The sequence below is a fragment of the Ciona robusta genome, unplaced genomic scaffold, assembly GCF_009617815.1.
Source record: "Ciona robusta unplaced genomic scaffold, ASM961781v2 AP042742.1".
NCBI lineage: Eukaryota > Metazoa > Chordata > Ascidiacea > Phlebobranchia > Cionidae > Ciona > Ciona robusta.
The window spans coordinates 46,888-64,185 of record NW_028323121.1 but is presented as its reverse complement, the minus strand read 5'-3'; positions in this window follow the sequence as shown (position 1 = coordinate 64,185).

Sequence of the window (17,298 nt, the reverse complement as noted above, 5' to 3'; positions counted from 1 at the left end):
TTATTAGGGTGGCACTCATAGGCCACCATACATTACCATGTGTATCTAGCTGCAGTTTTGCATGTAAATTGCCGTGATTTTACTTTTTGGCTCACAAACTTAACACGTATACCGGGCAACGAAACTTAAGGTATCTTTGTAAAATTTGCCTAATATCGAAGTGACATTGAGGAAAACAATACTGAGTTACTATTTTTGATCTTCTGCTTGAATTAGTAAGCTACCTTTTCTGCGTTCGGGGTCTTTATGAAATCGGAAAACGCGAACACCTTATTTGCTACTACTTAAGAGTTTGGAGCTGCATGTCCACTTATGTTGGATTATAAATGTAGTATATACTGGTTCTGTAGATTCGTAGGTATGATCATATACTATTATGTAAACTAAGCTGATTGCTGCTAGTCTGTAAACTAAGCTGATTGCTGCTAGTCTTATTCGCCAACGTAAAGTAAGCTACCCTGTTAAACCACACTGTACGCCGAAAAGCAGTCAAAATATTAATTTACTTCACATTAATCCCTAGATTTAATATTAACAAGATTTATATTAGAAATTGTTTTTTTTAAAGGTTAAAATAACCGCTATACGTGTTTTCTAGTTTTGTATCGCTTACAAGAACTAAATGAACACATGCCGACCATGCATTTGTATGGGCGATTCACGCTCTGTGGGCTCCGTAATGGCGTACACGAGCGCCGTTTCCTAACTTGATCTATACTAACTTTGGTCGTGGCAAGAAGAGCACGATGTTTCTTGGTGGAACAAACTTCAATTATTCTGCGAAGCACTTCACTTTTACCGGTTTCATGTTCCCCTGTTAATAAAAAGAATTCAAGGGCGGTAAATAAAACATTTTTTGAACTTTGGTCAACTTTGTTTAATACTGTGGTAAAGAAGTTTTGTTGTTGTACATTAAAATAATTGAACTGTTTGTACTTGGTGTTGGCACATTTAAGTGAACAGAAGTACTGGAATTTAGTAACCGGCATTTCCATGTGTGACGTAAATTGTCAACGTATGAAAGAAATGATTCAGTATAAAAAGAGGAGATCACCGCGGCCCCTTGAAAAGTCACCAATTGTTTTATTGCATTTTGAAAAGTTCCATCTATTATGCAAAAGAAAACATTTTTAGTCATCTGGAACTTTTTCAAAATGCACATGTTTGCGTTTGTACGTTCTGTGAAGTAGAGCATCCTGAAAAAAAAATTTTTTACCCGATTCTATATTTTTTTTTATTTTATTTCCCGATTCTAAAGCTCCAGAAACAGTTTTGTAAACCAACGGTCGTACTGAAAACGTAACATTGCAAAAAATGTACTGTAATCTGTGATGTTTAAGTCTGAAACCTTTCTTTGTGCTTAAATGTGTCTGACCACCACAAGCTTTAGATTCGCACAAGTAATTAAAGGGAAATCACCGGCCAAATGGTAGTTTCCATACATGAAATTTTAAACATTTGGTAGAAAGGAACCCGTTGTGGTAAATCTCCTTGTCGGTGTTTCTGTATGAAGTCGTTGTACTTGCTGTCTGTTGCTTGGCATAAGCAGTGGTAAGCATTACGCAATTTATGTTTTCTTGAACCGTTTTCAATGATATCAATTTTGTGATGTAGAATGTTTTTAGACAGAGTTGCTGCAACACCGCCATCTTTAAATCGATAACCATGTTGTTTTCGGGAAGTACTGCCAATGTGCAAGGTATATATGGAAAGGACTTGTTGAACTTCTTAAGTTAAATTTTGCAGAAATATTGGCCAATGTTGCACTGCTGGAATGTGGTACCTTTGTTTCGTACATATGCATCGTTTTGTTAACGAAATTGTTAGTGTCCTGAAAGTTGGGCGAGTGTTCACTGAGGCACTTTGACATGCATAATCGCAGTAAGTCCAAGAATTGCAGACATCCATTGTTTCAATTGGTCACCTATGCGTTGACCAGTCGATTGGTGGTCACCATTAGAAAACATCTGTGAGCAGAAAATGCTGCACCCTTCGCAATTCTTTGTTCCATTCTTGTACTCACTATATGTTCAGCTGGAATTTTTTTTTCTTGCAAGTGTTCATCTGTTAATATAAAGTTTTGTTTGTAGTTACCCCAGTACAATATAAAGTTTTGTTTGTAGTTACCCCAGTACAATACAAAGTTTTGTTTGTAGTTACCCCAGTACAATTCACAGTATGTCATGATGCTGTAGGAAAAAAAATATTATTTTATTATGGGTTTAATGTAATTTAAGACAATGCTGTCCTGCATGAGTATGTACGATCAACAAGTGTACTTAGCTGTTCTGTAGTAATGTTTGTGCAGCAATGTAACTGTTGCACAATGCATTGCAACTTTAACGAAGAATTTTACCGTCCAGATATTTTTAAGTAGTATAGCTATCGTAAAAGATAGTGTAACTGAGCTACTACGATTAGACAGTTCATTCAACGGCTACTTATTTACATTCAATTATTAACAGTTACATGGCACTTTGTTGTAGTGCATAATTATCAACTGATCTGTTGCAGTCGATAACAACATCCTGACTGATCTCCTTGCAGCCGATAACATTCTGACTGATACTGTGTACATGTCTAACAATTGTAAAATGTAGGTGATTGATTTAACAGTCGTTAAATACCCTTACACTTTTTTGAAACATGACTGCCTATGGTGACAGATGGGGATAGGGAGGTGTCTGTTCCTCCGGTAATCCAGTCTCCTGCAGGAAAGTAATAATAAGAAATTATAAGTTTACTCCGTTTTTGTGTTTATTTGGTCAGTAGAGACACCATGTAGTTATTTAGAAAATAGTTTTTTGACACAAGCTGCAGTTTAAATTTTGAACTAAAAATAGACACACCGTTAGTTAGTTATATCTAAACATTGTTTCATAGCTGTAAAAGCCATAATAATTTTCATATGGAACCTTATACCTTTTGTTTTTATTTCGTCAATGATGACAACATGCGGTTGATAAATCATTAGTTCTTGACACGAATTGCAGTTTCAATTTTATTAAAAGTTAAAACACAATGTCACCACAAAAATACAGAAAGAGTCAGTGAGTTGTATCTAAAATTTATCTTCTATCTTTATAAATGTACTAGTTTTAATATTTGGAAATTGAAAACCTCACGGGTAAAGTCACTAATGCATTTTTGCCTTTAAAAATTTAAAACGTTTCCAATTTCGTTCCGAGAAACGAAATTTCGTTCCGAAATCGCGAATATTGTTTCTGAAACGAAATTTTGTTCCGAGATTTTCGCTTTTAAAACAATTTGTACAAAATATTTGTTCCCATTTTTTTGTTTCAAATCGTTATTTGGTTATAGTTCGCAACAATTTAAATTTTTTAATTTCGTAAAAAATCAAAATAAATTGTTCCGAAATTTAATTATCCACTAGATAGAAACAGAGAGCAAAAATAATTTCAATGCTTCCAATATACTTTTTAATTATATATTTTAATTCATATTAGGGCTAGGGCTATCTTTAGATAAACTTTTCGTTCCGAAAACGATATGTTTCGCTTCGAAAACAAAATGTTTTGTTTTAAAACGACGTTTTTCTTTTCGAAAACAATATCTTTCGTTATGAAAACATTACGTTTTGTTACGAAAGCAGTGTTTTGTGTTCCGAAAACAATATTTTTTTGTTACGATAACATAAATTTTGTGCCGAAATCAAAATACTTTGTTCCGAGTACAACATACATTTCTTGATTACATCAATTTTTGTAAAATCTTCATACTTTGCTCCAAAAACGTTGTGTTTTTTATTTCACGTCACAAAATCGCGAATTATAATGTCTAAAAATCGGGTATTTTTTAAATTAATTAACATTCACTTGGTCCACAAAAAAACAACAATTATCGTTCAGATAACAATAAATTTGGTTTACAAAGACAATACTTTTGTTTCAAAACAATATTTTATGTTACGAAAACAAAAAAAATTGTTCAGAAAACAATATTTTTCTTTCCGATAACAATAAACTTTGTTCCGAAATCAAAATATTTGTTTTAAGTATAACATGTATTTCCTCGAATACAAAATTTTATTAAAATCCGCATAATTTTCTCCGAAAACATCTTCTTTTCGAACGTAATTTATGTGGTCTAAAATCCGCTTTACTTAATAAAAAAATGATCAATAAATTTAGTTTTGGGATCATATTATATTTCGAAAACAATATTTTTTGGTACGAAAAATTTTGTTCCGAAACAATATTTTTCGTTCCGATAACAATATATGTTGTTCCGAAATCAAAATATTTGTTTCATGTTGTGGTGTTTCATTTATAATCAATTTAACTATGTTCTTTATTCGTTCTCAATCCGTCCCCGCTATTGTTTTCCGCGATTTATACCGTCACAACTCGGTGAACCCACGTGTGCGCTTTTTCCTGTAACCTTGCCTTTTCGTTCACCGTTAGTTCATCGACTGTTCTCTGCAGTCACATTGGTTCAGGCGACGTGATAGAACGTACTATTACTCGCAACGCGTGTTTGTGTTGCAATATCTATTTACTTTTATTTTTTACATTTCTAACTGTTTTAATTTCCATTCTATTTGAATAAGGTTTTTAAATAAAAAGAACAAATTGATAAACACGATCTCCCAACGCTTCAATGTAAAACATGCGTATTTCCTCGAATACAAAGTATTAAAATCCCCATAGTTTTCTCCGAAAACATCTTGTTTTAGAACGTAATTTATGTTGTCTAAAAACCGCTTTATTTAATAAAAAAATGATCAATAAATTTAGTTTTGGGATCATTATATTATATTTCGAAAACAATGTTTTTTGTTACAAAAATAATACTTCTGTTCCGAAAACACTATTTTTTATTACGATAACATAAATTTTGCTCCGATAACGATCATTTTCGTTCCGATAACAATATCTTTTGTTAAATCAATACTTTTGTTTCAAAGCAATATTTTTTGTAACGAAAACGAAAAATTTTGTTCCGGAAACAATATAATTTGTTCCGAAATCAAAATATTTGTTTTAAGTAAAACATGCGTATTTCCTCGAATACAACGTTTTACTAAAATCCTTATAATTTTTCCAAAAATATCTTTTCGAAGGCAATTTATAAAGTCTAAAAATCGCTTTATTAAATAAAACATTAAAACATTAAGTTTCGTTTTGGGATCATTAAATTTCGTAACGAAAACAATATTTTTCAGTTACAGAAACGAAAAATTTTGTTCGGAAAACAAGATTTTTCGTTACGAAATCGAAATATTTTATTCCGAAAACAATATTTTTCGTTACGAAAACGAAAAATTTTATTCCGAAAACAATATTTTCTCTTACAAAAACGAAAAATTTTGTTATTCCGAAAACAATTTTTTTCGTTACGAAAACGAAAAATTTTATTCCGAAAACAATATTTTCTCTTACAAAAACGAAAAATTTTGTTATTCCGAAAACAATTTTTTTCGTTACGAAAACGAAAAATTTTATTTCAAAAACAATATTTTTCGTTACGAAAACGAAAAATTTTTTTATTCCGAAAACAATATTTTTTGTTACCAAAACAAAAAATTTTGTTCCGAAAAAAATACGTTTCGTTCTGATAACAAATATATTTCGTTCTGAAATCAAAATTTTGTTTCAAGTAAAACATTTGTATTTCCTCGAATACAACGTTTTATTAAAATCTTCATACTTTTTCCCGAAAACATCTTCTTTTCGAACGCAATTTATAATGTCTAAAAATCGCTTTATTTAATAAAAAAATTGAACAATAAGTTTCATTTTGGGATCATTAAATTTCGTTACGAAAACAATATTTTTTAGTTACAAAAACGAAAAATTTTGTTCGGAAAACAATATATTTTTCGTTACGAAAACGGAATATTTTATTCCGAAAACAATACTTTTTTCATTACGAAAACGAAATATTTTATTCCGAAAACAATACTTTTTTTACGAAACAGAAAAATTTTGTTCCGAAAACAATATTTTTTGTCACGTCAACGAAAAATTTTATTCCAAAAACAATATTTTTCGTTACGAAAACGAAAAATTCTGTTCCGAAAACAATATTTTTTGTTACGAAAACGAAAAGAAAACGAAAAATTCTGTTCCGAAAACAATATTTTTTGTTACGAAAACGAAAAATTTTATTCCGAAAACAATATTTTCTCTTACAAAAACGAAAAATTTTTTTATTCCAAAAACAATATTTTTTGTTACAAAAACGAAAAATTTTGTTCTGAAAACAATTTTTCGTTACGAAAACGATATATTTTGTTACGAAAACGAAAAATTTTGTTCCGAAAAAAATAATTTTCGTTCTGAAAAGTAAAACATTCGTATTTCCTCGAATACAACGTTTTATTAAAATCCCCCATACATTTTCTACGAAAACATCTTCTTTTCGAACGCAATTTATAATGTCCAAAAATCGCTTCATTTAATAAAAAAATTGAACAATAAGTTTCATTTTGGGATCATTAAATTTCGTTACAAAAACAATATTTTTTTTAAATTTTGTTCCGAAAACAATATTTTTCGTTACAAAAACGAAAAAATTTGTTATTCTGAAAACAATATTTTTTGTTACAAAAACGAAAAAATTTGTTTCGAAAACAATATTTTTCGTTAAATATATATTTTTTTACGAAAACGAAAAATTTTGTTCCGAAAAACGAAAACAATATTTTTTGTTCTGAAAACGAAAAATTTTATTCCGAAAACAATATTTTTTGTTACGAAAACAACAAGACCATTCTGGTCAGTGTTTTTCGTACTGGGGAGCTTATGTTATGATCCTCAGTTTTTCATATGATGCTCTTGAAGATGAAAAATAATCAAATGAGTGAATGACCTGACAAGTGCCCACCAGAATACACAAGCTTACCAACTAAATATGCTGTTGTATTTAAATTTCTGTAGTCAGCGGAAACTTTGCATGTTTGGTTTGCTGCAATTTTAAACATGCTAATAAACTTCCGATCCTATGCTATCCTTGGTCATCTGTCCAGCAAAAGAGGAATTTAGAATTATAAAGCTAAGATGAAAATATTCATTACTTCGATGGCAAGTACCTTGGATGTCTGGATAGTGAATATGTATCTTTCCTGGACTGGATAATGCCCAAATTACAAACGAAATTAAGCGAAAAAGGAATATTTCTGTAAACCGTTGGAATCAAACTTTGGGGACACGCAACTTGTTGTTTCTTGGAATGGACTGCAGTCATCTTCACCGCTATTGGTTACATGTGGTTAACAGGAAATTGGTGTTTTATCACCTGCATTATACCCACTTGTACAACCTGTCTCACAACAAGCCATACACATGATTTCTCACTATATCTTGCATACAAGCATTTTTTATACAAAATGTATACATGTAACCTGTTCTAAACTGACATTACCTTTACCAGCATATACAAACCACAAAAGAGGTAGCATTTCTTTTTAATTTGACCCACCTTTTTTATTGTACAAATGTAAATATGTTTTTTCAAATTACAATGTAACCAAAAATAAACTCATATTACAATCTCTAAATTTATGTGACTTGGTGCAACTTAACAGTTTAAAAAGGGAAGTTCGAAAATTATCTTTATTTTGATAAGCTTTTGGCCTTGACTGTGTCGATCTGTCCTGCTATTCCGATACCTGGTACATCATTTCTGAAGCTTTTTTAATAAAGCAAGAAATAGGCCTTTTGATGAATATTAGGATTATCAGACAAAAAAACAAAGTCGAAAAGGGATTTTCAAAAGCAAGCAGTCTACTTCAATTAAAAAATAAACTGAGAAGTGGTAGGTCTTGTAGTTCAGAGAATATTTATAGTTAGGAAAGTTTGATTAAAATATCTGTGGGACTAAATTTAGAACTAGTAACAACACAGGCGCGCATGCCCAAACAGACAGCTTCATTTAAAATTTTACACTGGTGGCCAATCATTAACATAATACACGCAAGCTAAATAAAAAAAAATTAACATTTATACTGTACTAACTGCTAAAACTCCGAGCAAACACTTTCCAATGCGATAATTTGTCATATAACTGATCAAAACTGTCTACAAATCGTACAAGCGCTGCAAAACCATCCGCCTCCAGTTTCGAGAGAGGCGCCGACGGTGTCCAGGCCTGTAATAGATGGTGCCATGAGCATGACCCATATTGAAAATTGTTTCTATGCTACACAAAGCAATATTCTCTCTCCCTCCCTCTCGCTTCCGCACTCCCCTGTTTCTCTATCTAACTTCCTCTCTTTCTGTGTGAGTGCAGTCGTGGATAGGAAAAGAGAGATAGAAGGGACAGTTATGTAGAGAGTCGTGTGTGTGTGTAAAGACCTAAAGGACGCAATCAAAAGCGTGAAGAAAACATTTTTTAACGCTTCCCACAGTAAACACGCGCTTTTAATTACTAAAATATCTACCATGAAATTGCAACACCAGTTTTTTATTACAATTATATTTTGCTTTTACTAAAGTATTTAAAAATCGACTTAAATAATATTTTGCTCCACAAACCTTGTATTTCGTTCCCGAAACAAATATCTCGAAACGAAAACAGTATGTTTTGTCACGAAAACAGCGAAAGTGTTACTTCGACTTTGTTTTCAAACCAAAAGCGGGAAAAATAAAACCTGCTATAAGTTGCTTTTAAAATTTATTTGAGCAATCTAACTTAGCGATAAACAAGGCCGTCGATTATTAGACACAATTCTTTGTAACTATCTTATTTTTAACCAAAATTTAAAAAAAATGTTTTGGCTCCCATTGGAAAAAAATGTAATTGTAAACCTTACTGCACTGCGAAACCAAATCCGCTCGGAAAAAATACGACGATTTAATTTTATATTTATTTTTATGCACACAATTTATTTTTATACTCATACTAACCTTTGTGCAGATATTCTGTTACTTAAGTAAAATAAAGTGTTTTTATAAAAACCATGTTATAATTACAAGAAGTTTAGAAGTGTTTTTTTTTTGTAATGGCTAATCATTGTTTTTACTATAGTATTTAAAAATCAACTTAAATAATATTTTGCTTCGCAAACCTTATATTCCGTTCCCGAAACAATATATTTTGATTCAGAAACAAACATCTCGAAACGAAAACAATACATTTTGAAAAGGAAAACGGCGAAACTGTTACTTTGATTATCAAGTTTTTTGTAAACCTCCTCAGGATATTTAATTTTTATAATAATATATATTCACCTGGTCTCATTTAGTATTTATATATCTAAGTTACAACTGAATATAAGTGATAGTTGACAAGTTGTGCGTTTAAACGCGAGAACAAGATTGTGTATATTATGTTTATTCTAAAATTAAACAAAAGGAGTTTTAACATAATGTATAGTTGTCAGCTTCAAAATTAAGAACAATTTGTGATATTTAAAGTAAGTTGGAGTAAAATGAGACATGTTTTCATTCTCTTTACTCGTTCAATTTCATAATAAACAATAAAGGAAACATTTAAATAATTATATACCCGTCGCGCCGTGACTCTAAAAGAACGTCGTTTATTGTTTAAAATATACGATATCCATTAAGTACCATAACTTTTTGTTCCGAACACAGTATTTTTTGTTCTAGAAAATATTTATTTTGTTTCGTAAATAATACCTTTTGTTTCAAACACAATAAATTTTGTTCAGAAACAAAATATTTTGATCCGAAAAAGTTTTTAATTTGTTGATATGAAATAAATAAAGTTTGTTGCGAAACTTTATATTTATTGCTCCCAATCCAATAATAATATTTCTATAATATTCTGCCCCGAAAACTTTATATTTTGTTTCCAAAACAATATATTTTGTTTCAGAAACAAATATCTCTAAACGTAAACAATATGTTTGAAAAGGAAAACGGCGAAACTGTTACCTTGATTATCAAGTTTTTTGACAACTTACTGAGAAAATTTCATTTTTATAATGGTTTATTTACCTGGTCTCAATATTAGTATTTATTTAAATATGTTACAACTGAATATAAGTCATAGTTGACAAGTTGTGCGTTTAAACGCGCGGGCGAGATTATGTATCTTTATTTTAGAATTGAACGAAAGGAGACCAAATTATATTTTACACTTATAATACTATAACTTTCCTTATGAATATTGCTCCAGAAAATATATGTTTTGTTCCGAAACAGTTTACTATGTTTCGAAAATATTTATTTTGTTCCGTAAACTATACGTTTTGTTTCATACACAATAAATTTTGTTCAGAAACAAAATGATTTAATCCGCAAACAATATTTTGTTATCCAAAAACGATATTTTTCGATCCGAAAACGATATTTTTTATTCCGAATTAAAATGTATTTTTTGACTCATTTATTTGGTTTATATACCTGTTACTTTATTTTGTCAAATAATTTAATGTTTTATTTACTTTAATGTAGTAACAAGGGTTAGTAAAATAAAAAGTTAAAACTTCTTCTATCGAATTATTCTTTTATCGCCAAATCGCACATAGACCATTATCGCCCCAAGTGTCCAAAAAAAAATTCAAAACCAAATCAAAAAATTTTGTTCCGGAATTGCAAAACAAGGTGTTCCGAACTTTAACCATTCGGAACAAAATATTTCGTTCCGAACAAAAAATATCGTTAAAGACTTTACCGATGGCTTTTTGTGTTTACTCATCATTGGTGACAATATGTGGTTTCTTATGTACTTAGTTTCCTGACACCTGTTACAGTTTTCATATTATTAACAATTATAACAATATGTCAAAATGTAACAGAGACACCTTGCGGTTGTAAATTAATTTGTCTGGTGATGCTAGCTGCAACATATAAAAATACTGCTACAGTTTAACTATTTTGTGCTCAAGTATGAATGAATAAATGAATGAATGTAACTTACTTTATCCTCGCGTGGCCGGAAAACGACAGTCATTATCACACGGGTTTAACACCTCGTGCCAGCTTACGAGTTGCCATGTATGTTACTTTGTGGGTGATTATTTTTTAGGGATGTGCTGAAGTTGTAAAAGCTCGGGTTCGCCAAGCGCCGAGCTTCAACGAAAAGCTCGGCACGAGCCCGAGCACCTATGACGTCATCAAGGAGAAAGGCGTACGAGAACGCGTTCATATTCAGTCGAAAAGCGTCGCTAATTTAAATATTACACAGCACGTGATTTGCGGTTAAAAAGACGTCTCGTTTCGTAATTTCCAATAAAAAATATTTAATTAAAAAGTATTTATAACTTTTGCAGCCAGTGGTGCAACTAGCGCGTTCAAAAGGGGTCTGTCATGCAGATAAAAAACAACGTTATCTCTAAAGCGAAATAAACGCTTTAGATATTGGTTTTGCACACTAATCTTTTTATTCTACTTTATGCGGTAAATTAGGACCAATATTACATTATTTATATTTAATTAGAAACGTCCTTTTAATAAATGAAACATTGGTGTAAGTTTTACGCATGTCCATCGTGGATAATCTAACGATTATTTACGCCAGAATAACTTTAATAAACCATTACGATTGTTATATTACAAACGAGATTGTTATAAAACAATCGTGTTTTATTCGCTTCCATACGATCTGTAGTTTGTGTATAATTTTTGTTTCTGATGATTAGTTTAAATGCAGGTAAATCGCGATTATGTAAATTTTAATTGATACAAATATAAAAGCGAAGAGCGACGATATCAGTAAATTGGAACCAACAGAGATTGCAATATGATATTGCATAGTATCGTCCAAGCGAAAGAATGTAATATTGAATGCAACGCCTGTTTTAACACTTTCTGTCTGGGTGCGTGTTTGCGGAAATGGGATCTGTCATTACAACAAAACAGCCCCCATGGTTGCAGCAGTTCATTTATTTCATTATAAAAAAGTTTAAGAGTTATTAGCTTTTTATTAAAAATCAGATACAGGAACATTGCGCGCTCGTGTAATTTGACACCGGCTGTAATTCCATACGGGCAATTTCACTAACGTTGCGATTCGTTACTTGCGAAAGAGCAAATTCACAACGAACGAAAAATAATTAAAAAGGAAGCTACGCTGACTGTTCTCGTTATCTCCTCTTAGTAGCTTCACTTTTTTTTTTATTTTCAGTATTTTTCGCTCTCGCGTGCAACATTATAGCAATAGCATATGAGGCTCGGCGCTCGGCCCAGATTTCAGCCGAGCGCCGAGCGTCAAAAAATGAGACGCTCGGCTCGGCACATCCCTATTATTTTTTTTGATTTTTTAAATTTTTATGTATAGCTGATAATTTGAACAACCCATTAGTGCTACTGGGTTGGAGCAATTGCCGTTAAGTGTCTTGCCCAAGGACACATACGCCCACAATGGTAGCAGCGACGAACCTTGAACCCATTACCTAATGGTTACAGGCAGGCGCGCTAACCACGGCGCCGGCAGCAACAACATCAATGAAGCATACCTCTCACCTACTGCGGATTATTTTTTACGATTTTAGCTTAAGTTTTTTTTATTTATTTTTTTATTATTATTATTGGAAAACGATAGAAATAACAAAAGTTGCGCAAATATGCAGTTCAACAAAGACCATTTCGCGTTATGTACAGAAATTTTGTTTTTGGATTTGGCAATATAAAGTTCGGTGGTTTTGACTTCGTTGATATATCGAAGGAAGAGAATAATGTTCGGCGGGGGTGTTGATAAAACTTTGGAGCGATAAATTAAGAATCGGGCACACATAAGAATACAGTTTGCAAATACGTTCATTTTGTCGGCAGTGTACGGTAAACCAAATAACTTTTCAACTACAGTTAATTGTATGTTTAGACGGGTCACAGAGTTAAGCCAGGATTCTACATTATTCCAAAAATGTGATACTTCGTTACAAGTGGCGAACAGGTGCATAATGGTTTCAGGGGCGTTATTACAAAAACTACACATTTCGTTTTGAGTAATGCCGAGAGAGGAAAGAAGTTGATTGGTAACGAGAGCTCGCATATTAATTTTATATTGCATTGCCCTTAATTTGTTTTCTAGTGTGCAACGGAAAAGGCACGTGTACTGCATTTTTCCCATTCAGGTACGTCTCGCTGCTCGAGGTCAGTGGCCCATGCTTGTTGTTTATTAGTCGGCTCTTCGTGTTTAGCCGCACGGCATCATTCATACAATTGTTTGCTTTTGGCAGATCTCAAGCAGTCTAAATGTTCTGCAGTTGAGGTTCGTGGCGGTAAGGTTCTCGGGCTGTGGTGTACATTTGACGGTAAAGCGGCTTTTAGTTCGTTGTACCGAAGAAATAAATCTCGGCAAGGGTTAATTCCATGCGACGTGCAGTGTGTCAAAATCGATGTATTCGTCATCTTGGCTTAAAAGTTGGCTAAACGAAAAAATTCCAGCATCTACAAATGACTTGATGAACAGCGGTTTGTTGCGAAACTTTATTTGCTTCTGTAGCCATAATGGTGTGTAGAAGGTAGTCGGCTTGTCGAGCATTAAGCTTTTCTTGCTAGTTTCCAAGCAGCATCGGAGTGTTTTAAATGGAATAACAAAGGTTAACGCTTTATTCCTTGGGGTGAGATTTGCGTTGAGGTATGCAACGATTGTGTTTTCATTTATTGTGTGGCGTTCGATAGCTGTCCAGGGAGTTGTGATAGATGGGTTCAGGAACTTCGAAAGATTGCGCATCCAGATGGCTGTCATATAAGCTTCATATACCACCTTGGGCAGAGTCGTTGCATAGTACATTTCGACGAACTCTCCCATCGAGAATTCCACAGGAAACGAAATAGCATTGTGTTCACTGTTGTAAAAAAGATTTTTGAATAGATGATGGGCAATACACTAACTTTGTAAGACAAGATGGGGACAACAATACTTTTCATGACTGTAACCTTTCCATAAAGAGTGAGACTTTTCTACCGGACCAAATATTTAGAACTACTTTCATTGTTTCGAGTAGCGGAGGAATGTTCAGTAGATATAGTTCTTTGTATTCTTTAGCCGGTTGATTGGTATGCGTACTCCGTGGTATGCGATGTAGTCTTGGGGCCACTGTAGACCCATATGTTCGTACGGGCGTATTCTCGATGTTCGCAGACTTCCTAAATTGAACGCATGTAATTTCTCCATGTTGATCGTGCAGCCTGATATCGCACCGAATGCGTCTAACAATGTGAACAGAGGGTCGAAGCTCTGTTGCTTCCCGTCCAGAAATAGCATTGTGTCGCCGGCAAGCAGGGAGACTTTTAGAGGATGTCCGTGTACGTCGATTCCACCGAGTCTCATTTTTTATTAGCCGTGCAAGGCACTCGATGCCCACCAGGAATAACGAAGGGGATAGAGGGTCGCCTTGTCGAACACCTCTACTTATGTCAAAAGTTCCTGATAAATATTTATTGTTGCTTATTCGGCATCTTGAGTTTTGATAGAGCGTCTTTATCATTGCTGTGATACGATGTCCAAATCCAAAAGCCCTAAGACAGCTTATTAAGTATGGCCACTGAATGGAATCAAAGGCTTTGTATATATCCAATGTGAGAACAGTTGTTGGAATATTTTCTTGGTCCGAGTAGTCTATAACATCGAATAATAGTCTTAGGTTGTTGTTGATGTGACGTCCTGGCATAAAGCCATTTTGTTCTTGCCCTATGATGTCGTTCAGGCACCCTTTGAGACGACTCGTAATTACTTTAGATATTACCTTGTAATCTGTGTTGAGGAGTGTTATTGGACGGTAGTTTTCTGATGATAATGGGTCCTTGTCCTTTTTTAGTATCAGTACGATAACTCCGCAAGTTTGCGTCTTTGTGAGTTCCCCTCTGTTCAGTGAGTATCTCATCGATTTTAAGAAGATGGCCTTGACGTCGTTCCAGAACACTTTATAAAATTCGGCTGGGAATCCGTCTAGTCCAGGTGATCGGTTGTTCGGCATAGTTTTGATAGCTGTCCAGCACTCTTCTTCTGTTATCTCATTGTCTAACTCCTTACTTATCTCCGCGGAAATGCATGGGCAGTCGGCACGTGAGATGAGGTCTAAAGTTGCGGCAGAGATATCATCATTGTTAGGTCTATTTGGTGCAAAGGGCTTGCTGTAGTAGTTTCTGAGCCCGGAGAGTATGTCTTGTTGATCGGTGAGTATCTTGTCTTGGATTTGAAGCCGGTTGATTGTATTCTTTCTGATGTTGCGCTTCTCTAAATTCAAGAAGTATTTATTACACCTTTCCCCTTCTTCTATCCATTTTGCCCGACTTCTTGTGATGTATCCTTTGGTCCGTGCTTCCCAAAGAGAGTTTAGCTGCGTTTTGAGTGTGTCTCTCTTCTGTTGACTGTGGTTTCTGTGTGGTCACCGGACGTTATTTCTTTATCTAGATGGTCGATTTCCTTTTCTATTGCGATCTCTTCTTGAATTTTCTTGGCTTTTTTGTAAGCCGAATATTTAATACAGCTTCCCCGGACGACGCACTTTAAAGCATCCCAAATAGTAGTAGGATTGACGTTGTCTATATCGTTAAAACGAATGTACTCTGCAATTGCTGATTTTGTGAATTTGACAAAGTCTTTGTCCTTAAGGAGCGTGGTGTTCAGCTTCCAGTAACCCGGTCCGTGGTTTTGGCCGACCAGACTAACCTCGAGCAGGATTGCGGAATGGTCTGAATTTATACTCGGTTTTATATTTGCTGTAACTGTTGCTTGAAGAAGATCGTCTGAGATGAGAAAGTAGTCGATTCGACTTGCTGCAAAAGGGTTAACCTGCACTCTTGAATATTTGCGGCAGTCTGTATTTTTTATTCGGAAGATGTCTTGTAGACCAAGATGTTCCATGTTCGCCAAGATGGTCCTGCGTGAGTTAGTTTTGCTTGTACTTGACGCCCCGCAACGATCGATTCGGTCCTCCAATGTTACGTTAAAATCACCCGCAATTATGACGTGGTCAACATCATTATAGGTGTCAATCATGTGGAAGAAGTCTTGAAAAGATTCAGGTTTATCTGCATTAGGTCCGTAAATACTGGCAAGTAGGATTCTTGTGCTTTGTGTCGAGACATCGACAAGTAGGAATCGTCCATCTGGATCGGCGTATGACGAATGAATTTTGTAACTGAGTGTTGTATTAAACAGGATGGCAACCCCTCTGCTTCTGTTTGTTCCGTGTGCCATAAAGGATTCCCCCTGCCAATCCACCAACCTCCACGGGGTCTGGGTTACTTGCGTGCTGTAGGTTTCCTGGAGAAACAGTATATCCACTTTTTTCCGTTTAAAGAAGTTAAATATTGCTTTCCGTTTTAGTTTATCGTGTAGCCCACATACGTTTTGTGAGAATAACTTTAGAATCATTATGATTGTGACGCGCAGTGGGAGTCTGTCGGTTGTTCAAATTCAAATCCGCATTTGCATTTGTGTCGTTCGTTAGCTCCAACGAGAGCTTGCTTAACAATACCGCAACTGCATGTGAAAATCCTGTGTTCGCATCTTGGGTTGGCGCATTTCTTACTGTCTTGTGGTGCCGGTACTTCGTTCAATGTTCCACAATAAAAATCCAATTGAGAGCGAATCACACTGAATGCACTGTAACATGTTTTTGTCTGTCGTAAGTTCTGGTTGGAATTCGTTACAACATGGCATTAGTACCATTGACTCCTGGAGCATTTGCATAATCATGGTCAATTTGCAAATCCGATCTTTCAAGCAGATTGTACTTCCGGATTAATGCGGCAGTACTCAAAGTTACTCTTTCATCTATATGGACATAATTATCCAAGACATTGAGTATTGCAGTACAATCCTGTTGTTTACAATTGTCACCAGTAGTAAGAATGCCACTTCTCATCAAGAGGCGTTTGTATGCTGCAATAAATTGCTGTACTGTGGGGTTATTGTTACAGCCACTTGCAGATCTTATAGCACAAAAGAATAATTCAAGGTGGTCCTGACTGAACTTGTAGGTTAGTAGGTACTTCAGGTGCCCTTCAGTGACCCAATCACTAAAACAATGCTGGACACTGTTAATACAAACCAAGAAACCAACAAAACCTGTCCTTTCTAGGTGAAAATACAAGCTGTTTTTCTTGGGTGTTACAAAGACCCTGAATGTAAATGATGCAATTTTAAGAAAAGATTCCCAAATGAATTTGTTATTTTCTTTCAATGGTGATTTGTACCCATGCGCTAAAGGGTTTCTTGAGTTCAAAATATCAAAAAGTCGATCAAATAATTTAATGAAGTCGACGGTTGCCTCACTTCCAACAAACTGAGATAATTTTAAATTTACATTGCAGTGTTGAATTGCGTCAGCTACACTTGCATTGATAGTTTGACTTGCAAGGTTAACAACTTTCATTTTCTGTTGTCGCCAATTAACATGATCCCTTTTTAAAA